Source organism: Jaculus jaculus, chromosome 1 (genome assembly GCF_020740685.1).
Source record: "Jaculus jaculus isolate mJacJac1 chromosome 1, mJacJac1.mat.Y.cur, whole genome shotgun sequence".
Taxonomy (NCBI): Eukaryota; Metazoa; Chordata; class Mammalia; order Rodentia; family Dipodidae; genus Jaculus; species Jaculus jaculus.
In genome coordinates, this window is record NC_059102.1 from 293945328 (window position 1) to 293967942 (window position 22615).

The window sequence follows — 22615 nt, forward strand, 5'->3', positions numbered from 1 at the left end:
TCTCACTCTAGCTCAGGCTGACCTGGAATTCACTATGTAGTCTCAGGGTGGCCTCGAACTCACAGTGATCCTCCTACAGCTGCCTCCCAAGGGCTGTAGTTAAAGGCGTGTGCCACCACACTAGGCTTGGAAATGTTTTTTAAAAGTCAGAGATCAGCAAGTAAATTTGGCAGAATGGACTGAGCATAGCACTGAGAGACAGTGAGAGAATCAGTCAGGTAGTGCTCACTCTTAAAAGATTTCCAAACAATACAGCTTTTCTTCAAGCTGTGTCCACTGCGACTTTTGAAGACAGAAAGTAACATGTTTTGGGAGACAGACAAGGGCTTCCCACAGAGAAGATAGCATATCTAAAGAAGATGGAAATAGATGAGACTTGGTTGCAGAAGTGGACCATGCATTATAGAAAAGTGGGTGTGGATCAAATAGCCGGCTCAGGGAGACTTTCATAGTTTTCTATAATTGCTAATTTGAAGTTGGGCATTGTGGCACATGACTTTAATCTCAGCAGATGGAGAATCACTGTAAATTCAAGGCCAGCTTGGGACTACAGAGTGAATGCCAGGTTATCCTGGACTACACTGACACATTACCTCAGAAAGAGAGAGAGAGAGAATTTGAGATTAAAAAAAAAAAAATAGCATGTCAAGTAGGTGGTTTTTAACACTTGTCCATAAATTATCTTAAAGAATAATGTCCATTCCAAATTAGCAGTACCTATATGAAGAGAGACAAAATAAGGGTTGCAAAATAAAGAAAGGAACCTGAGTGACACTTGGGGAAATGTTTCAAGTTGATGATATGCAACATGCTGTAACTGAGGGGGCAAAGCAAATAAGAAGTAAGAGTACAGGGCTTTAAGGCTAGGATAGTAGGGATATGTAAATAAAGAGAAATGGGAAGGGATTCTGATTTGGGAAAAATAACAGATCAGTTCTTTGGAGAAAGAAAATAGAGATATGAAGAGTGACAGAAAAGACAGGAAAGTGAGCTGATACATACACACGAGATGACTAGAAACAATTATTTTTCATGATTCCAACTTGAGTGGAAGAGAAGCAACACCTAAACAGTCTCACATACAGATGCCACCAAAACAAAAGTGAGCAGGAAAAAAGACCAATAAAGAGCCTGCGGAGATAGCTTAGTATGTAAAATGCTTGGCTAATAAGCATGAGAACCTGAGTGCCAGTCACAAAATCCATGTAAAAGAATTCCGTGTACACTGGTGTGTTTGTAATCCCAGTCCTAGGGAGGCAAAGATGGGTGGGTGGTGGAGCCCACTGGATTTCCAGTCTAGCCTACTCAGCAAGTTCTGGGACAGTGAGAGACCCTATCTCAGAGAGGTGGAGAAGTGACACCCAGAGTTATTCTCTGACCGCCACACACATGCACACATGTACAGGCAGACACACACATACGTGTGTGTGCACACAAGAGAAAGAGAAGAGCAAGAGGGAAAGAAGAAAAGGGAGATCAATGGTTAGGGCACTTGCTGCAAAGCCTAATGACCCAGGTTTGATTCCCCAGTATCCACATAAAGCCAGATGCACAGAATGGTGCATGGAGTTTGCTTGCAGCAGCTCGCGGCTCTGGTGCACCCATTCTCTGTCTCTCTCTCTCTCTTTTTCCCTTCTCTCTCTCTCTCCCAGCTGCAAATAAATAAATAAAACTATTTTTAAAAGAGTTGTGGAAAGTGATGCTGACAGCAAAGCTTGTTGGGTTAAAATTTCTCAAAGTCAAACATACTGAAGTTAGTCCTGGAAGATAGTCACTGGACTTTACACTATTTCAAGCAAACACTTTACATTCCACCATTATCAGAAAGATGCCAAATGTATTTTTGAGAGTTTTCCCTATTTAAAAACATGCAAACGTTTTGAAACATTATCACGTGTTTCTATTCTATGGCATTCTTCAATAAAATGTAACCAAAGTTAATTGAAAGTCTAAGTGTGGTCAGTTACATAACAGCAGAATTGCTGAATAGCTTAAACACAGTGTTTTCCCAGAAATATTTGTCTTTTGGATGAAACCAAGAATGGAAACTTTCTGCCTCACAGGAGAACTTTTGAGAAGGTGAAAAGAAAAGAAAAACCTACATAGTGGAAATACAACTTTAACCAAAATTAACAAAAATGCTGCAAATACACAAATTATTTATCCAGAGAAACACAAAGACATATATAAAAGAGGACTTTAATAATTTAGTGGATGGTGTGTCAATTAGATAATGACTTCTTTAAACAAAAAAGGAAATATCTCATATATTGCCATTGCTGGGAACAAATTTAGCCAGATCTTTGTTTCTTGATTAGCAACAGCAGCTCTAGTGACCCTAGTTTGTTTAAAGTATGAAGTGAAGCCTAAAGGATGAAAATGTGCCTTATTGGAGCAGGTGAGGGGAGGAAGAGTTAGGTGGGTTTCAATTTTTCTGTGAGGGGGCAGCTGCTCTCCACCCTTTTCATCCCTCCATGGGTGGAGAAAGAGAGATAGAGAAATAGAGAGAGAGGCAAAGAATGTGTGTGTATGTGTTAGGAGAAGAGAGAATTGATAGAGTAGACTGGGTTTCATCTCAAATCTTAGCTAGACATAAATTTAATGATTTCTCTCATATGCCCAGTGGAAACACACCATAAAGAAATGATAGCACAGAGACTTCTGGTTAAGATGGCAGCTTAAGAACCACACCAAAGCAGCCTAGGGGAGAAAAAGCCAAAGAACCCAGAAAAAACACACATTTACTAAAAAGTGAGGTGTATAAGAAATTAAAATGGCAGCAGAGAAGTAGGAGAGATCCAAGCATCCAGAGCCCATAAAGGCAGGCCTAACTGGCTCCAGCAGCAGCAGTGGAAGTGGAAGCGGCGGCTCTGGCTAGGGCTCTGGCATTGGCAGTGCCAGCTCTGGCAGCAGCGGCGGCGGCTATGGCAGCAGCAGATCCAGCAGCGGCAGCTCCAGCAGCAGGGATGCCAGGTCTGTGGGGCCACAGCTGCCAGGCTCAGCTTGCCCCACAGGAAAAGCCAGTGCCCAGCTTCAGAAAACAGAACAGCGATCCAGCCAGCCTACTTGAACCCACAGAGCACCAAAGAGGGACACAAGCAGAGTGCAGAATAAATGAGACTAAAATCACCCAAAGAGGTAACTGGGATTGCACCAGGGAAGGATCTCACTTGGTTACAAGCTGACTTGGAACTCTCATCAGACCAGAAATCTTAACCTCTTTGTTGATAGAGGATCTGGATGTTAGAATACCTATTCTTGCATAAATACTTGGAGCTGTTTTTCATTGAATGCGTACATTGTTTAGTCAAATTTTAGAATTTATCTGTATTTTGCTCCACTCAGCCTACTTGAATACTCCCCTAGCAGGCAAACCCAACCTAAAGGAACACCTTTTTAGATACTCTGAGAGTCCTAAGAGCCACACCTTAAACTCCTATCCTGAAGATATATGACATCAGATCGATTAATACAGCTAAGAATACCCAGCAAACTAGAAAATACAAGCATTAACTTAATCCAAGATGCAAAAATATATACACTATAACACAAGAAACACGAAAAACCAAGACAATATAAATCCACCTAAAAGTATTAATGCATCAGAAATGACCTCCAGTGAGAACGAGTTAGAGGAAATGCCTGAGAAAGATTTCAAAAGAATGATTGTAAATATGTTCAAAGGAGTCAAAGAAGAAATCAAAGAGGAGATCAAAGGAATCAAAGAAGACACAGGACACCAATTTAATGAAATAAAGAAGTCAATACAAGACATAAATAAGGAAATAGAAATAATAAAGAAAAACCAGTCAGAATTACTAGCAATGAAGAACACAGTTAATTAAATAAAAAACTCTGTAAAAAAACCTCACCAGTAAAACAGAAGAAGGAGAGGACAGAATATCTAAGCTAGAAGACCAGGTGGCAGATCTGATACAGTCTAACAAAGACAAACTAATAGAAAAGCATGACTGGGAATTTCAAGATATTTGGGACACTATGAAAAGATCAAATATAAGAATTCAGGGCATAGTAGAAGGAGAAGAATTTCACTCCAAAGGCAGTAGGCATCTTCAACAAAATCATAGAAGAAAACTTCCCCCAAATTGGGAAAGAGATGTCAATGCAGATACAGGAAGCCTTTAAAACCCCAGCCAGACAAAACCTGGAACCTCTCCTCACCATATTGTAATCAAACTACCAAACACACAAACCAAAGAAAAAATATTGAAAGCAGTCAGAGAGAAAAATCAAGTTGCCTACAAAGGCAAGCCCATCAGGAATACAGCAGATTACTCAAAACAAACTTTAAAAGCCAGAGGGCTTGGAGTGATGTATTCCAAATTCTGAAAGATAACAACTGTCAACCAAGGTTACTTTATCCTGCAAAGCTATCCATTCAAATAGATGGAGAAATAAGGACATTCCATGACAAAAGCAGGCTAAAGGAGTATTTGAAGACAAAACCAGCTCTACAGAAAATACTTGAAAGAATCCTTCATGCCAAAGAGAAGGAAAAGCACACATATAAGGAACCTGGAAAAAACAAACAATACTCAAATACTAGCTAACACAACAGAGCAAAGGTAGAACCAGAACTACAGAAAAAAATGCCAAACATAAATACACACCTTTCAATAATATCTCTTAATATCAGCAGCCTCAATGCCCCAAACAAAAGACATAGGTTTGCAGACTGGGTTGAAAAGCAGGATCCTACAATTTGTTGTCTCCAAGAAACTCACCTATCTACAAAGGATAGACATTATCTTAGGGTGAAAGGTTAGAAAACGGATGTTTCAAGCAAATGGGCCTAGAAAACAAGCAGGTGTTGCTATCCTAATATTGGACAAGGTAGACTTCAGTCCAACGTTAGTCAAGAAAGATAAGGAAGGTCACTTTATATTGATTAAGGGCACACTCCAACAGGAGGACATTACAATCCTAAACATATATGCACCTAACATGGGGGCTCCCAAATTCATCAAACAAATGCTATTAGAACTAAGGTCACAGATAACACCAAACACAGTGGTAGTGGGGGACTTCAACACCCCACTCTCATCAATTGACAGGTCATCCTGGGATTCAATTTCAATGGCTAAGGCTCTGGCATGCCAATTCTCTCTCTCTCTATCTAAAAATTAAAAAAAAAAAAAAAGCGATGGCATGTAGCAGAGACTGCTGGCACAGCTAACTGCAAGGCTGAGGCAGGAGAATCACAAGTTCTAGACTTGCCTGAGCTGCACAGTGAGTACAAGGCCAGCCTGAGCAACTTAGTGAGACCCAGTCTTGAAATGAAATGTAAAGGACTGCAGAGATGGCTCCACAGTTAAAGGAACTTGCTATAAACCCAGGTCTGTGGGGAGCAGGGACCAGAGAATTGCTGGAGCTCAGCCACTCTGGCTGAAAAAAAAAAAAAAAAACACCAGTTCCAGGTTCAGTGAGAGACTGTATGCCAAAGGAAGCAGGCTGAAAATGACAGAGGAAGTCCTTCTGGCCTTTGCGTGCATAAGTAAGGGACACACACATCTCCTTCTCAAGTTCAAACAATAAAGGCAAAGCAGGGAGGATTAAAATAAAATGAGTCAAGACAAATACTTGCAGATAACAGCTGATCAAGGGTAACTAAAGCCATGGATTTGAGGGACTACTTGCTATAATAAATTAACTGGAATGAATGTTGCCTAGAAACATGATGTATTTACATGTATGTAGGTATAAACATGTACATAAAAATATACATGAGGTATAGTTTTGGCCGGGCATGGTGGTGTACACCTTTAATTCCAGCACTCGGGAGGCAGAGGTAGGAGGATCGCCATGAGTTCAAGGCCACCCTGAGACTCCATAGTGAATTCCAGGTCAGCCTGGGCTAGAGTGAGACCCTACATCAAAAAAAAAAAAGAAAATATATATATACATGAGGTATATTTTTGCTTTCTTTTTATGTCCCCATAATTTTCTGTCAAGATCTGCTAAGTAAATAATCATTTAATGGCCTTGACAGAGCATGTGCCAACTGAATTAGGCATGGTGGTCCTGGAAATAAAAGAAGGGAATTGTGACGGTTGATCTTTTTTGGTTTTGTTTTTTTTTTTATGTTTTTTTTTTTAATTTTTCAAGGCAAGGTCTCACTCTAGCCCAGACTGACCTGGAATTCACTATGTAGTCTCAGGGTGGCCTCAAACTCACGGTTATCCTCCTACCTACCTCTGCCTCCCCAGTGCTAGGACTGAAGGCGTGCGCCACCACACCTGGCTATGGCAGTTGATTTATATCAAGGAGGACCAATTTAAAGATCGTTTCGGGATGTGTCTGTGAGGAAGTTTATTGGGAGATGTGAGCTAGCATTTGAGACAATGGACTCAGGAGTAGACTGCTCCATCCTCTGTGGGCATCTGGACCATTGAGGGCTGATGGAACAACAACAAAAAGGAAGGATTTGCCCCTTTTTTTTCCTTGCCTTGCTCACATCTCTCCATGTCTTGAAGTGGGATTTACCTCCTCAGATCCCAGTCCTCAGGTGGTTGCACTCAGTTTGACTTGTACCACATCCTTGCTTGATCTCCATTCGCAGACCGAACAGTACATCTTGTGACTTCTGAGCCTCCATGACTGTGTGGGACAATCCTTGCGAGTCTGTAGAAATATCTCTATTGGTTCACTTCTCTGGAAAACTTTGCCTAGTATAAGACAAGCGCAGGAATGAACAATGTAAGCAGCTAAGGGGGAAGACGGGGCGGTGGGCTTTTTTGGAATCATCCTGCCTCCAAATTCCAAATTAGTGCTGCTGTCACCATTTGTTCCAATGGCAGCCCGGCACATCTCAAGGGAGAGGCTAGCCCATGGCTGGGACACACAAGGAAGGCCTTTTTCACATCTCCCTCCAGGAATGCTTAGGTGTTTGTGCTCTCCCTGACCAGCAAGTGGGAGAGAAGACCAAGCACTGCTGTCTCATTTGAAGTGAGGGGAAGGCGACAACTTTGGAACTCCTGTGAACCTTCAAAAGAAGGCAGGGAGCCACACCCAACAAAGGCACACAGAAAGCAGCTTCAAGCACGAACGCAGTTCCAATATGGCAGGGGAGAGGGGCAGGGAAGGAAGCTGTGCAGGAAGGAAGATGGTGTGGGCCAGAGTTCAAGTCAAATGTGAGGTCATAATAGACCAGGTTAGGGGAGAGAGGCCCCCGGGTCCCTGCTTAGTCTGCCACCATAGTTTCATGAGCTAGACTGATGGCGACTGCCCATGTTCTGTGTCAGGTCATGACTACCTAGAAACCAACCATTACAGCGTGACGATCACCTGCTGGCAAGTGTAAGTGTAAGTGTTGTATTGGTGATCATTAATGCATTCTGTTGCTTTTCACTCTATAAAGTGCTTTTACATGCGTTCCCTTAGTCCTCACGAAGACTTCCAAAAGTAGAAGCATTGTTTATCTCCATTTCATGGCCAAGAAACTGGAACATCAATACTTAGAGACCTGGTCTCAGAGCCAATGCCTATAGTAATTTATGAAGTAAGTGTATCAGTGCCTCATTCCTAGGAATCAGAGGTGCAGCCACACAGTGGCCGAAACTCGAGAAATATGTTCTCAATGGCTCTTTCATCATGTCTAGCCTTCTTTCTCCCAGGGTCACCATCCTGGCTCAGGTGTATGCTACCTAGCATTCCCACCCCATTTGTTCACTCACACAGTCTTGCAAACAGCTATCATGCTACTAGGTGTTCTGTGGAGAGCCATTCAGATAGATATACATAGAATGAATGAATGAATATACATATTTTTTCCTAAAGCTGGGTATGGTGGTGTGTGCCTGTAGTCCCAGTGCCTGTGGAGGCTGATGTGGGCATCTGAGACCAGCCAGAGCAATACAATGAGACTCACCCCACCTCAACAAGAAAAAAGAATGGAAGGTGGAAGAAGGAAGGGAGGGAGGAGAAAGAAGGGAAGGAAGGAAAGAGGAAGGAAAGGAAAGGAAAAGCAAAAAAGGGAAAGGACTTAGAGGAGGATCAAGCCAAGCAAACAGGCTAATGTGAGAGCCAACACAGCACGGTTCCCCTAGGCTAAGGAGAAGCACTTTATCCGTATTCACGTGGTCAGATGTGTCTCAGACAGACTATAACTGTGATGGGAAGGAATCGTTAGTAGGATTAAAAGAGGAGACGTGTTCATTCGGTTCAGGTAAAAGAACAGCATTAGTGAAGATATGGATGCTGAAGAGAACAAAGCCATTCCTAGCTGGAACTAAACTCAATGTGGGAAGAGTGCAGTGGGAAGAGCCAGACTGCTGAGCTTGGGAACCACATTGAGTACTTCAGAGGTTACCCTGAAGTGATGCAGGCCATCTGTGGGGGACTTCATGCAGGGAGTTGCATGAGAAGACCCACATTAAAACATTAAAACAGATGCAGGGCTGGAGAGGTGGATCAGTTGTTAAAATGCTTGCTTTGTAAGCATAAGGACCTGAGTTTGATCTCCAGAAACTAGCTAAAATACCAGGTTTTTAATCCCAGCACTGGGGAGGCGGAGACAGCAGGATCCCTGGGACTTACTGGTCAGCCAGCCTAGTCTGATCAGTGAGCTCCAGGCTAATAAGAGAGCTCAAAAAGAGGTAGACTACGTGACTGAGGAGCAACACTGAAGGCTGTCCTATAGTCTCCACATGCACTGACACATGTGCGTGGGTGCACACATGTATCAGCACACACATGTGAAAAGATAAGAAAAGAACTAATATAGCATGGGAAGGCTTAGAGCAGCATTGCCTGAGTGAAATACCTGATGAGTCACTTCAGCACTTCATTCAACTTCTCTAGAAGTCCCATTAAACAAGTAAAACTAATGGGTAAAACTGATGGTTTATTGATTACTTTTTTTAAATTTTAATTCTATAACTCTACCTCATAGCTTCCACAGAGGACTGAAGGAGAGCAGGCTCATGAGGGGAATGGCAGAACTTGGTCACAAATGAAGACTAACTTCATTCTAGTCCATTTTACACATGAGGCTCAAAGTAACCTCCAAAATTAGTACAATTGAGATACTCGCTGTTTTAATTTTTCTGCTTGTCCCCTTTGGCCTACCAAACACAGCACAAATCCTAGCCAGCTGCTTCTCCAGCACACGTCTTTCCTCCTCACAGGGCCTCATTGCTCCCACCTGTAAACCCAGACTCTACGAGCAGTCAGACCTTAAGCAGAAGGAATGAAAAGACTTTGGCTCTGCACTCTGGAACGGAGCATCAAGCCATTCTTTCTGCTAAGCAGGCCCCATGTTCCGGTCCTGACTCCTGGCCTGGAAATATGCCTGGTCCCTCTGAGGCTGGGGCCCAGCTTTTTGCTTTCCATTCTGCCCTTTCCTCCCAGAGCTTGGAAGTCGGCCCATAAACATAAGCAGAGTGGCTGCAGCCCACTAACTGCTGACACATATTTTATTCCCTCACTCCTGATTACATTTCCAAGTGCCACCTGTTCCTCCACTTCCCGGTCCCAGCATCTCCCCTCCCAATGCAACTCTGCCTGGATGGGTGAGTGGCCTGGTACATTTGTCGTATTATTTTACGCATCCCTTGCCTGCCAACCAAGACTTCTTTGCACAGAGCCAGCCTTACCTACTTGCAGTGAACTCGGCCACTTATCACAATAGTTTAAGCTACAGGAGAAGATACTCAAGGCCCTGGAAATAAGAACCCCACAATATCACTAACACATCTTTCTTGTATGTTTGTATGCCCTTCACGCCTGCCAAAATCATCTCTTCATTAATCGCTACTCATATCCCCTGACTGATTCCTGCCACCCCCAGTGTCTAGAGAGGGCTTCTTCCCATTTCATCCCCACTTAGGAACTCCTAGTGAATATTAAACTCAAAATTATGACAGTCCATGATCCCTTCCGACCCCAACTGGAAACTGCGTCTCCCTTGGACCTCCTGTGGTCTGCTGCTATCTAGGCTTCAACTTGGGGTTTTATTGCATTCATATTTTACATGACTTATCTTGCTAAGGATAGAGGTAGGGAATAAGAGCCATGTCTGATTACTTAAGCAAAGAGAGAAAGAGGGCAAAAGAGACTTGGCTCAGTTCCACGGCGTGACTAATGGTTCATGGAGGACTAGTGTGCAGGAGCTCACCCTGCTGAGCTCCCATCATTGGCTCAGTCCTGAAGGATGGAGCAACACCGCTCTGTCTTGCCATCTAGTAGAAATGCAATGGTAGCGAAAAAGCAGATGGAGACCCACGCTGACAGGTGGGGGCTTCTAATAACGACTAAGGTGGGCAAAGTGAAGCGACTTCTGGCATCCAGCACATTACTCCATACTCCACTCCTTGTTCCTTGTAGCAGTGAGATCTAGGCATGGCAATCCTACTGCCTCCCTCTTTTGTTGATACCCATGCCACCATGTGACCTGGGAGAGTGACACAGGCTGTGTATCATTAGTTTGTATTTATTTTACATCTGTTCCTTTAAAAGATCCAAATGCTTTAGAAAATATGACAGCAATCTCACCAAATCCCTGGATTTGGCTAGATCACATTAACACCAAAAAAATAAGCAATTAAGCCAGGTATGGTGGTGCACGCTTTTAATCCCAGCACTCGGGAGGCAGAGGCAGGAGGATCGCCGAGAGTTCAAGGCCACCCTGAGACTACACAGTGCATTCCAGGTCAGCCTGGGATGGAGTGAGACCCTACCTCAAAAAACCAAAAATAAATAAATAAAAATAATTAACATCCATCTACCACAGTCTTCTGTCTACGTTAAACACTCAAATTGACTGCATGTAGAAATATATGGTAGCAAATCCTAGGGTATGGGTTCTGAAGGCCCAATGGCATTACAAGCCAGGTTTTATGAGTGAGCATTTATGACTTAACACGCTTCAAAGTGCCTCAAATGATGAGTCATTCTTCTCAGAGTCCCTGTCTGGGAGATGAGCTCCATTTTCTTGATGGAGACACAGGCGTTGAGTTCCCTTTAAAAGCATCAAAGGTTCTGTCACCTGTTTCACTGGTTTACATAGATTGGAGTTGTGTAAAGGCAACAGAGGCAATTGCCTCTGGGTGGAGATGAAATAGCTCCTGAGATGCTCTTCCTAGAAAAGGAATCCAGATGCCTGGTGGCTGGTGTGCTGGGACAGTGAAGGTGTGGTAAAAGAGCTACTCTGATCGGCTGGATGGACTCTCAGGGCAGGCAGGGGAGAGAGAGAATTTGAGGATCTTGTACTGATGGGTCAGATGTCCAGAAGCTAAACCATAAGCAGCAGCTTAAGAAGTGAAAACAGAAAGCAATTACACAAATCCGGGAAGGAATACTTCTCTACCTACTCAAAATTCATTTTATGCTCTGGAGAGTGAAAATGGACATCAATTTTTAGAGCACAATCTGGCAATATCTATAATGTTAAAAATACCCATTCCCACTGACCAAGTCATGTTGCTGCTAGGAATTTACATTATGGACTCAAACATCATTTCAATAAGATAGAGAAGGATGGCTGTTAAACTGTAATTTGTCATGGTGTTCAAAAATACATTAAAATGTCCATCAAGGGCTCGCTTTGGCAGCACATATACTAAAAATTGAAACAATACAAAGAATATGAGCATGGCCCCTGCACAAGGAAGACATGCAAATTCATGACGCATTTCATTTTTTTTTAATTTTTATTTATTTATTTGAGAGCGACAGACACAGAGAGAAAGACAGATAGAGGGAGAGAGAGAGAATGGGCACGCCAGGGCCTCCAGCCTCTGCAAACGAACTCCAGATGCGTGCGCCCCCTTGTGCATCTGGCTAACGTGGGACCTGGGGAACCGAGCCTCGAACCGGGGTCCTTAGGCTTCACAGGCAAGTGCTTAACCGCTAAGCCATCTCTCCAGCCCGCATTTCATTTTTTTTTTCATTTTTTTTGAGGTAGGGTCTCACTCTAGCCCAGGCTGACCTGGAACTCACCATGTAGTCTCAAGATATCCTTGAATTCATGGTGATTCTCTTACCTCTGCCTCCCGAGTGCTGGGATTAAAGGCATGAGCCACCACCCCTGGCTGCATTTCATATTTTTTTAAACAAGAAGAAAGAGAGAGTGAGGGAGGGAGGAAGAAAGAAAGAAAAAGAAAAATTTCCATCAGCACAGGGTCTGGTTAAATAAAAGCAGCACATCCATATGGTGAATAGTAGGCCATGATGCAGTGGCTAAAAGAATGAAATGGGTCTGCATATGCCAATATGAAAATATGTCTAAGACACACCACTGAAGAAGAAAAGCCAAGGACAGAACAGTGTGTATAGAATGACTCCTTCAGTGTTCAAATACACACATGTATATGGAGATAGGACATAGAGGCATCCAAGTATATGCATGTTTTTCTTCTGGGATGAATTTCAAAGAAAGAGTAGCCCTAGTTGACTTTGATTAAAGACACTTGAGATGGGAGGTATGGGAGCAACTTAATAGGTATGGTAACATTTAGGAGAGAGATCAGTGCAGTGAGTTTCTTATTTTGACCCCCCCCCCCACACTCAACAATTAAAAAAATCCTAATAAAGTCAAGACTCTTGACTAGATGGTAAGGCCTTATTGCTGAAGACTCCACATGCTTGGGCTTCAGGTCACTGAGAAATCAAGGTGGAGCTGAGCTGGAAGCCTCCTCCCTGTTAACTAGCTGTCAGGATGCTAGAAAGACCTATGCAACCTGTTGGGGGGCAGGGAGTGAAAAGTCATCAACAGTGTTAACCAGCAGTGGGCTCTGCAAGCTACACAGCTGGCCATCCAGGCCAAATGTTCCAACTAGTATGATGGTAGCATGTCTGTTATAGGAGAAACCAACTGCTCTCTGATTGGATGTGAGGCCTACTCCATAGGAAAGAATTCATGCCTGCTACTGAAAACCTGATCGAAAGCCAATGGATACAGAGGTCATAAGTCCTGGAGGAGGGGCTACTACTATTGCTAAATAGATATGGTATGCCCACCAAACTGCCCTCTAAATACATGTTTATGCTCATATATTAATGCTATTCTCACTTTTGGTTAGAAAAGCTTCTCTTTTCAGATGGTGGTAGACCACTGGGGAGACTCAAAACTCATCAAAGTACCTAGAAGTGACAGTGAAGTGTTCAGCACTAAGTGAGACATCTGTAAACAAGGCTCAGGGACCACTGTGGAAAAGGTGGAGAAAAGAATGTAAGATCCAAAAGAAAGGGGGGAGTGCTTTGTAATACTATCTTCCAGACACAAACTGGATGTGGTATTTGTGACCTCACAGTGACTGACGCTGCCTACACAAGACCCATATAATAGGAGGCAAAAGGATGACATCAAAATAGAAGGGAGACTAGTTGGAAAGAAGGGGTTCAGTGAAGGGGGCACAAGGAAGGGTGGTGGAAGGGAATTATGATCAGGGCATATTGTGTAAATGTATGGAGGCTGTCATTAAAACTCTGAAAAAATAAGATCCTAATAAACATTCTATCACTATTTTAATGGGTATCTAAATTGGTGTCTTCAGTAGCAACTGGCTGTGTAGACAAAAAGGGAAGGAAAAGGAGATTCCTAGCAGAAAAATGAATACTGCTCTTGACCAGCCAAGCAAAAGAGAAAGTTGTCCTCTGAAAAGAGATGTTTACCGAGTGTTGCCTGATCTGGGCTTTTAATTGAATTTTTTTCTATTTATTTTACATTGAAAAAAAAGAGAGAGAGAGAGAGAGACTTTGATAAGTCATTAGCTCCGGCTGAAAATATGAAGGATCACAATGTGGTCTTGGCTCCCCAGAAGTCAGAAGGGGCACTGTCCCCTCTGTGTAGCTAGTCAGTTCCAAGAAGGCCAGAAAAGAGGTGCTGGCCGGGAATACTGACAAACGTCCTTAGCAAGAGGCCGTGAAGCGCAGGGAATATCAACCAGCAGCAGACAACAGGCCTGCCAGGGCTGCTGGTGGCTCTGCTTCCACTGAGCAGCACGACTCTTTTGTCTCCCAGGGCCCAGAATAGAAAAGACGCCCTTTGGCTCTTGGGCACAATCTCAGACTGCAGCTTCGTCAGTCTACTTCGCGGTCAGCACTGCTGTGCCACGTGCGCTGGTTCCTGCGGACAGTATGAAGCAGCAAAGCAAAGCGGGAACTGAAGAGCCCGCTGTGCTGACAATGTCACCTGTCACACAGCTCTTGTACGTTCTACCCAGGGAGCCTTTCTATTGGCTCAAACCTACCTCAGTGGCTTCCATGATGGAACGAGGTTATGGACGTTTATCTGAGTCAAACATCTGTTGGCACTGACCTGGAAACAAATCCTATAAAATAGGCGTGACTAACTTATTTTTCTACCTGGCAGTGACCCCAGAATGACTAATCCTGCTGTTAGCATACAGCTCCTTCTCCTTCAGCATCCAAGCATTTGTCGCTGAGGTAGAAGAAGGTGGGTTAGCAAAACTATCAGCCTTGTTGGAAGACTTCTGAATGCTAGAGCTTCTTCAGGGAATATGACCTTCCCCTAGGGCAGGTCACTTCAGCTAGGACAGCACAGAGTTAATGAGGCCAAGGTCATGAGCTTGTCTACCCTAAGGGCTTTGGTCTGCTTCACGGCCAACATCCTCTAGCCCTCAACCCAAACAGCTGTTTCAAAAATGGATATATTTGATGACACAGGGGACTGGTCCAAAGCAGAATAGATACATTAGTCCAGAATAGATGTGTTAGGCAAAAGGAATATTAGACACATTAAAATTACATTACCTGGTATTTGTTTCAAAGAGATGAGGAATGACAAACACTAAGCAAATCTCAAAGATCTGTACAACTGTTAGACTGGCTACCAAACAGAGAATCGCCATATATTCGGAGACAACCCATTTCTGAAGACTATCCCATGTGAACCCACTTTTCCAATAAAGTAATCCTCTGAAGAAAATTATTTAAGACTGTTCGTCGGGCGTGGTGGCACACACCTTTAATCCTAGCACTCGGGAGGCAGAGGTAGGAGGATCATCTCATGAGTCGGAGGCCACCCTGAGAATACAGCCTGGACTAGAGTGAAACCCTACCTCGAAAAACCAAAAAGAAAAAACAGAAAAGAAAAAGAAAGAATGTTCTACTTGTCTAAAGATGTCCCCCAGGGAAGAAATAGCAATCAGAATGAACACTACCAAGGTCAAGCCCTTTATAATTCACTAAGTACTTTTTATAAACACTAAACTGAATTAACATTTAAACACTATTTGATCTGAGCATTGTTTATGTTAGCTAGGTATTTTTCTCGCTTACAAACTGATCATTCTTGAACTTGACTTAGTTCTTCCTTCACAAATATATGCTTCACGTACCCACCATCTTCTTACAATTGGGTTATAGAACCTGACACGGGGTGCTTCACCATCATTCATAAAAAAATAAATTTGCACACTACCTCTCTTCAGATTTTTGCCTATCTCCTTATTTTTTTTTTTTTTTCGAGGTAGGGTCTCACTCTAGCCCAGGCTGACCTGGAATTCACTATGTAGTCTCAGGGTGGCCTCAAACTCACGGTGACCCTCCTACCTCTGCCTCCCGAGTGCTGGGATTAAACCCTATCTCCTTATTTTTAAAGTTTCTAATGCAACCCACAAAATAATAACCACTGGAAACAGTGCATACACCAAGATCTGAAGCATATTTAAATATCTAGAACTACCATTTAGAGCTATCTTGTCCACTCACTTTGACCAAGAATTACTGTGAGGGCTGCCTAACACAATCACCTAGGGCTCACACTGGGGATCTTCCTACATGCCTTGAAATTTAAGCAGATATTCAAATATAAGTTCTTGGGTCTCTAGAGAATAAAAGAAAAATTTGTAATAGTACAAATAAGAATCGCCATTTTTTAAGACCTCATCGCATATCACTGCCCGACCTGCAAAGGGGTGGGTGCCATAGGTGCCTCGACCTTACTGTTCCTCACCACACTTGCGGATGTCCCTTGAAGGGCTAACACGTCTTCAAGAGGCTCTGATCCAGTCATCAAGCATACAATTCTGCCAGGGGGCTGGGCAGGTACATTTCTTTCAGAAACTGCTGAGTCTAGGCTTCGGGAAATTCCGTTAATTCTCTGAACATTGAGACTACTTTGGTAAGGTTCTAGGAAAGTTTGTCCCCTACTAGGAGAGACTTGGACTGGCCATGTACATCTTGACCCCAAACCTGAGGCGTGTGGGTGAGTCATGATGACAGCCATCCATCAGGCTAAGGACAGGCAATCTAGAAAATGGAATGTACATCCTTTCTTCATCTTGAGTTTTCCATTCTTCCCCACTCCTTTTAAGAACCCTCCTTGGGCTTTCAAGGTACCCTACAATTTCTCTGTTTACCTTCCCAAAGGACAGCAACATACTGAATTGATTGAATAAGGTACCTCAAATCTCTTACAACAAGAAAAATTATATCTAAACATCATTTTACTTAACTTAAGAAAACCTTGGGCTGGAGAGATGGGTTAGCTGTTAAGGTGCTTGCCTGCAAGGCCGAGGGACCTAGGTTCAATTCCTAAGGACCCACGTAAGCCAGATGCACAGGAGGGTGCATGCCTCTGGAGCTTGTTTGCAGCAGCTGGAGGCCCTGGTGTGCCCATTTGCTCTTTCTCCCTCCCTCTCTCTCTCAAATAAGAAAATACAAAGAAAACATTTAAAAAGGAATATAAAACCTTGCCTAGTATGTAATCACCCCCCTTATCACTTGTACATGTGGTCACTAGGAAAATCCTTACTCAGTTACCTTTTTCCCTTCCTGTTTATCTTTGGCATCTTCTCTCTCCATATCTTTCCCTTCTATCCTAGAGGACAAAGGACTTTTCTCGTCTGTAGAGTTGCACACACAAGCTCTGCCCATAACCCTCAGCTCTTACTCCATCATGCTGAGCTGCACCAGCTGTGCCTGATGGTGGTTAGTCCATCCATACAATAACAGGATCTCCTCAGGTCTGCCTCTAAGAACAAGATTCCACAAAGACATCTAGAAGTCACCAGTGGAGTAGAACTGGGGTCAAAAACAAAGATCCTGTTTGGAACTATTGAGCATACTAAACAAGGGAGAGGGGTGGTAAAACTGGAGAAGAGCAAAATGCTACCCAGAGTTCTAAGTAAAAGACATTCCTGGGCACATTAAGCAAATTGTGAGATGACTTGTCCCTTTCAAACATCCTACTTTTAAATAAAATGTAAATTTTTATTTATTTTTGTTGATAACATCTATAATTATAATAATAAATTATAAAATTATATAATAGGGCTGGAGAGATGGCTTAGCGGTTAAGCGCTTGCCTGTGAAGCCTAAGGACCCCGATTCGAGGCTCTGTTCCCCAGGTCCCACGTTAGCCAGATGCACAAGGGGGCGCACGCGTCTGGAGTTCGTTTGCAGAGGCCGGAAGCCCTGGCGCGCCCATTCTCTCTCTCTCCCTCTGTCTTTCTCTCTGTGTCTGTCGCTCTCAAATAAATAAATAATTTTTTTAAAAAAAATTATATAATAATAAACATAATATTATAATGTAATAATAAACCATGAGAATCCCCTCCCCCGCTTTCCCCTTCACAAATCCACTCTCCATCATATGCCCTTCCCTCTGGATTAGTCTCTCTTTTATTTTGATGTCATCATCTTTTCCTCCTGTTATGTGGGTCTTCTGTAGGTAATGTCAGGCAGTGCAAGGTCATGGGTATCCAAGCTATTTTGTGTCTGGAAGATTGCACTGTAAGCAGTCTTACCCTTCCTTTGGCTTTTACGTTCTTCCCACCACCTCTTCCACAATGGACCCTGAGCCTTGGAAGGTATGATAGGGATGTTTCACTGCTAAGCACTCCTCTGTCACTTCTTCTCAGCACTATGGTGCCTTCTGAGTCATCCCAGAAGTCACCGCCATCTGAAAAGAGAAGCTTCTCTAACCAAAACAGAAACATTAGTATATGGGTATGAACATTAAGAAAAGTGCTTACAGGACAGTTTGGTGAGTATAATATATGCATTTAGCCAGACTACAGCAGCCGTTACACTCCTACGGCTCAAGCCTCCCCTGCCATAGACTTTTGACTAGATTTTCAGTACCAGGCATGCATTCCCTCCCATGCAGGTCTCTGGTCCAATGAGAGAGTTGTCTGTTTCCCCCATAATAGACATGCCACTATTGCACCCGTTGGCTCATGTGGCCTGGCTGGCCAAACTTAAGTTTTGCAGTGTCTGTTGTTGTTTATCTCCACTGGTGACTTCTTATCCCATAGGGCTGCTTGCTGTGAAGCTTTTTCCAGCTTTGTGTCAGCTGGTCTACAGGGAGGAGGTTTTCAGCTCCATCTTGATTTCACAGTGACCTTGCAGCCCAAGCATGTGGAATCTTCAGCAAAAAAAAAATGTAAATTTTCTTAATATTAGTGGGGACATGGAAGAGAGGCCGCTCAGAGCAGAGAGAGAGAGAGGAAGGGAAGACTGTCATTAAAAAAGAATTCACCAACTGCCCTCTAATTGGACTGAAGGCCTGCTCCATGAGAGGGAATACGTCCCTGATACTGAAAACTTAAAACAAGGGTAGTCATGAGCCCTAGGGGTGTAACGTCTGCTGCTGTCTGGCTAAATGTATATACTATGCTTATCAAACTACCCAGTGAGCACTTCTCTTAATGTCCATACCCTTATATTAATGCTACATTCACTTTTGGTAGAGAATCTTCTCTTTTCAGATGGCAGTGACCTTGGTACAACTCAGAAGGTATCACAGTGCTGGAAATAAGTGACCGGAGTGCTCAGTGCTGTAATATCTTTATCACACCTTCCAAGGCTCAGGGTCTAATGCAGAAGAGGTAGTGGAAAGAATGTAAGAGGCAAGGGAGGGATAGGACTCCTTACAACGTGCTCCTCCAGACACAAAATAGCCTAGATATCCATCAATTCACAGTGCCTGACACTACCTACACAAGACCATCCTAAAAGGAGGAAAAGATCATGACATCAAAATAAAAGAAAGACTGATTGAGAGGGGGAGGGGACATGATGGAGAATGGAGTTTCAAAGCGGAAAGTGGGGGAGGGGAGGGAGGGTATTATCATGGGATGTTTTTTATAATCATGGAAGTTGTAAATAAAAATTTGAAAACAAAAAGAATTCAAATATGACTGTGATGATCAATCTTCATTGTCAATTTGACTGCATTGAAAGATGCCTACATTAGCAAAGCACACCTCTGAGGGTGTCTATGAGGGTGTTTTCAAAAAGGACTCGTTAAGAGAGGAGAAACTACCCTGAAGGTGGGTGTCACCATTGCATAGACTAAGAGCCTGCGTGGACTCAAAGAGGAAAAAGGAGGAACCCAGCAGCATAGCCATCCCTCTGTCTGCTTCTGGGCTAGCACTGTGTGAGCTGCTCTGCTCCACCACGCTTGCCGCCATGACCGACTGCCCCTTAGAAGCTGCGACCAAATAATCCTTCTTCCCTTCAGCAAGCTCTTCATCACAACCAATAGTAATAATAATAACACAATTCAAAATATACTCCCAAATCAGAAGAGACTGGCCAGGAATTTTATCATGTAACTACAGTTAGAAAAGCTTCAAGTCTTTGAGAATCTTACAAAATTTAAAAATTCAGCCAGGCATGGTGGTGCAGACTTTTAATCCCAGCACTCAGGAAGCAGAGGTAGGAGGATCGCCATGAGTTCTAGATCACCCTGAGACCACATAGTGAAGTCCAGGTCAGCCTGGGCTGCAATGAGCCCCTACCTCCAAAAAAAAAAAAAAAAAAAAAATTCATTCTCTGAAGCAACAGTTGGGAATTACAGTATAATGATGTTATTCTGCAACTTTGCACAAATCACAATCTGAGGTCATCAGTTCTTCTATCAACTCTCTCCCTGAGGAGTCCCAGGCAAGGTCACCAGATGGTGTGAATATGCTAAATTGTTCGGCCCGTTTATTTTCCATTATGAAACCGTGTGTAATGGTCCTATGTTCAAACATGATCAGATACTGAAAATGATTAGAACTTAATCATCCTTTGTCTCTTCCCCAGTGCAACTGGGTTCCTAAACCTCCAAACCAAACCCAAATTGTCCTAACGCTATACAATCATGGATAAATATCACAGGCTTTGTTAAAAAATAAGTATCTTCCAGGCTCCAAAGTCATAGTTTCCAAAATTCCAGATAACCCCAAGATAAAGGACACAAACATGATCTTTCTGATAGAAAAGGAGATAATCAGTAGTGTAAAAAAAAGATCAAGATGATTTTTCATTACAAAGTTTATCTCCTTACAAATTGAACTTCCAACAGCCATTGTCAAGTCTGCTTTTAACTCGAAAAGACACTGAAAAAAACCTTTACTAACATCTTCCACTGACGCAGAGCAGAACCAATGTGATTTGCCACAGCCCAGCTTCTATCCATCGACAAAAGTTCCTGGGTTAAGAGTGTGTAGAAAACAGAATTTCTACATTAACTTGATGCACTTGAAGTAAGTGTTTTTGTATGCTTAAAAGAAAAAAAAGCAACCTGGGACTGAGAAGATGATTCAGAGGTCAAAGGTGTTCGCTTGCAAAACCTGTTGACCCAGGTTCAATTCCCAAGCTACTCATGTAAACCAGACACAGAACGTGGCACAAGTGACTGATGTTCATTTTGCAATGGCAAGAGGCACGGGCGCACCCATACGAAAATAAATAACTAAAAGTTTTTTTTTTAAAAAATAGCAACACACATAGGCTGGAGAGATGGCTTAGTGGTTAAGCTTACCTATGAAGCCTAAGGACCAGGGTTTCATTGCTCAGTACCCACATAAGCCAGACTCACAAGGTGGCCTATGCATCTGGAGCTCGTTTGCAATGGCTAGAGGCCCTAGTGTGCCCATTCTCTCTATCTGCCTCTCCCGTGTGTCTCCCTCTCTCTCCCTCTCTCCCTCTCCCACCTCTCCCTCTCTCTCTCTCTCTCTCTCTCTCAAATAAATAAAAATATCAACATGATTCCAGGCTCCAAAAACACACAGAATTCCTTCAGACACCAAATTATCAGTTCCTAAACACCAAAACTATGAGTATAAAAAGTGAGAGCACATGAGACCCTAGTGCTGGAGACAGCACATGCTTCCGTCACTCTCGGGACACTGAGCAACCGAGCTGGAAACTCCACCCTGCTGGCTCGCTGACTGCTGCTGGAAAGTGCTCTGGGCCGCATGGCTGCCTCAGGCTGCTGGCGGAGGACAGGCATCTACAATCTAACCAACAGTGGATCCTGCAACCTACACAAAGGGCCAACAACTGGGTAAAAAGTGCCCACTGGTGCAGTAGTGGCAGGTCAGTTGTGGAGGTAACCAACTGCCCCCTAACTGGACTTGAAGGCCACCCTGGACAGGGGTGGGGGTTGGGAAAGAATCCATAGCTGGCTTGGAAGGTCATAGGCCTTAGAGGTGAAGCTACCACTGTCGTCTGGCTAAATGGATATACTGTGCCCATCAAATTGCCCTCTATATGGTTATGGTTATAGCCATAGATTAGGATTATTCTGTTTTAGTTAGAGAAGCTTCTTTTAGCAGATGATGGGAATCTCAGAGAGACCCAAGATTCACCATGAAGAGGCAGCATGGTGCCTAGCACTGGAAAAGTCCTGCCTGTCACATGTGCCAGGGCACGGGAACATTGTGGAGGGAGTGGCAGAAAGAAAATTAGCACTGCTCTCACTGCTAGCGGAGAAGCTCCTCTATGAAGACTGAGTAGAGATGGAAGAGACTAAAAATCCTCGAAGTACTGAAAATAAGAGGCTGCTGAGAGCTAGGCACTAAATGATACATCTCTCTCATACCCTCCAAGGCCCAGAGAACATTGCAGAAGGGGGGGGGGCAGAAAGAATGTAAGAGCCACCAGAGGCTGAGAAGGAGTACTTTGGGGCACTATCCTCCAGACATGAACTGATCAGTACATACATGATGATCTCAGTAGAGGTCATTACCCCCACAAGACAGGAATAATATTGAGTCCATTTGACAGAGAGGATGGAGGGGGACAAAAAGAATGAGGCATCAAAATAGGCTATTGAGGAAAAGGAGAGAGCTCAATGGAATGGGGTGAGGGGACGAGAGAGAACAACAGAACGGGAATATGATCCAATTGTTAGATGTTTGTATATTAAAATCCCCAGTTTAAAAAAAAACAGTGAGACCTCAGCAACTGCGGTAGATTGGGCTTTTGATGTTTTGGCAGACAAAATCTCCTGTGCATATGTGACCCCTGCTGCAGCCTCTGTCTGCACTGAGCTTCTCTGCAGACCCCGCTCCCTGCAGCGCAAGGTTCCTGACCGCCCCCCGCCCCCCGTGGACCAGGTTCTGCTCCCACCTCGTCCACACGTCCCCCTCCCCAGCTCTAGCTTACACAGCACTTACTCCCAACTTCATTCACTGCTTCTCCTCGGTCCTAGTCCCAGATTCAATAAGATGTGCCTCATGTGTGCTCCCTAACACCCGTGGGAGCCCTTTCATTTGCCCTAATCACAAGAATAACGCTTAAATAAATAAGTAATAAGTAAGTCAGTGTCCCCACTACGCTGCAAGCTCCAAGGCACGGGATGTGTTCATCCTGTTCACAGTAGTTACTTGGCAAATGCAACTTGATATAACTC

At 43.5% G+C, this 22615-nt stretch overlaps 1 protein-coding gene and 1 non-coding gene across 3 annotated transcripts in view; one reads left to right on the plus strand and one right to left on the minus strand.

The window, feature by feature from the left end:
- The window catches only part of Rgl1 (ral guanine nucleotide dissociation stimulator like 1), a 294134-nt gene that overhangs the window by 136135 nt on the left and 135384 nt on the right, over window positions 1-22615 (minus strand). The window lies entirely within an intron of this gene.
- On the plus strand, window positions 11555-11662 carry LOC123458242. The gene has a single exon (XR_006635539.1). It is a non-coding gene; the product is annotated as a U6 spliceosomal RNA (small nuclear RNA).